We start from the raw sequence: 1,642 nt of genomic DNA, 5'->3' as shown, positions 1-1,642 counted from the left end.
TTTTTTAGATGGAATCTCACTTTGTCACCCAGGCTAGCATGCAATGGTGGGATCTCGGCTCACTGCAACCTTCGCCTCCTGGGTTCAAGCGATTCTCCTGTCTCAGCCTCTCGAGTAGCTGGGATTAAAGGCACATGTCACCACGCCCAGCTAATTTTTTGTATTTTTAGTAGAGGCAGGGTTTCACCGTGTTCCCCCAGGTAGTTCACCTGCCTCGGCCTCCCAAAGTGCTAGGATTACAGGCATGAACCATGGCGTCCGGCCAGGCCAGTTTTTTTCTTTCTGTTTGATCCAAACATGGTCATGGGCCATGATGTGGCGCCCAGGGAATTTGTAATCTAGGAAATACCAAATAGATATCGTTTTGATGGTATGGTGAGAAACAGTTTATTTCATATATGTTTGCATGCACACACACACGCATATTCTCTTGCTGTCCTGTGTTTCAGCTGAGCCTCTCTGTTTAGATGACCAGATTCAACATAGAACCACGATGTTCTTCTATTTTGCTGACTTCCTTAAACCACAAGATGATTAATCTCCCCGACCTATTTCCTCATCTATAAAATAGGGTCTAGCAAACTCACTGACCCCACAAGTTTGCTTTGACACAAGAGGATTGCAATGATACAGTGATTATTATTTGACACTGTGGAAATACTAAATGCTGGGCCAGGTGTGGTGGCTCACACCTGTAATCCCAGCACTTTGGGAGGCTGAGGTGGATGAATCAGGAGGTCAGGAGTTCAAGACCAGTCTAGCCAAGATGGTGAAACCCCCTCTCTACTAAAACAAAAATACAAAAATCAGCCGGGTGTGGTGGTAGGCACCTATAATCCCAGTTACTTGGGAGGTTGAGGCAAGAGAATCGCTTGAACCTGAGTGGTGAAGGTTGCAGTGAGCTGAGATCATGCCACACTGCACTCCAGCTTGGGCAACAGAGCAAGACCCTGTCTCAAAAAAAAAAAAAAAAATTCTGCATAAATGCTAGATTATTGGCTGAGCCCAGTGGCTCATGCCTGTAATCCCCAGCACTTTGGGAGGCCGAGGTGGGTGGATCACCTGAGGTCAGGAGTTCAAGACCAGCCTGATCAACATGGAGAAACTCATCTCTATTATAAATACTAAATTAGCTGGGCGTGGTGATGCATGCCTGTAATCCCAGCTACTTGGGAGGCTGAAGCAGGAGAATTGCTTGAACCCAGGAGTCGGAGGTTGCAGTGAACCGAGACTGCACCACTGCACTCCAGCCTGGGCAACAAGAACAAAACTCCATCTCAAATAAATAAATAAATAAATAAATAAATAAATAAATGCCTGATTATTATTCTTGGGTACATTTTCCCTTTACACCTCTCCATCTTAGTGTTGAGTGGAGCCTCCACTCGCCAGGTTTCCCTGGCAAAGAAGAGGCTTTGGCCCAGGGAAAGACGGGTAGGAGCAGTGACCTACCTGGCCTTTCAAGGCCCGGGTCCACACTATCCTTCTCTACATCCCAGCCATGATGGAATTCACTTCTTCCACTCATGCTCTTTAAGCCTGGCTTTCCTCAAATATAAAAATGGAGACGTTGCTACCTGCCCTCCTTACCTCTCACGACTGTTAGGAAGGTCATAGAAGGTCAGCTTGTGGAAGGGCTTCA

Source organism: Cebus imitator, unplaced genomic scaffold, assembly GCF_001604975.1.
Source record: "Cebus imitator isolate Cc_AM_T3 unplaced genomic scaffold, Cebus_imitator-1.0 Scaffold54, whole genome shotgun sequence".
Taxonomy (NCBI): Eukaryota; Metazoa; Chordata; class Mammalia; order Primates; family Cebidae; genus Cebus; species Cebus imitator.
This window is presented reverse-complemented; position numbering follows the sequence as displayed.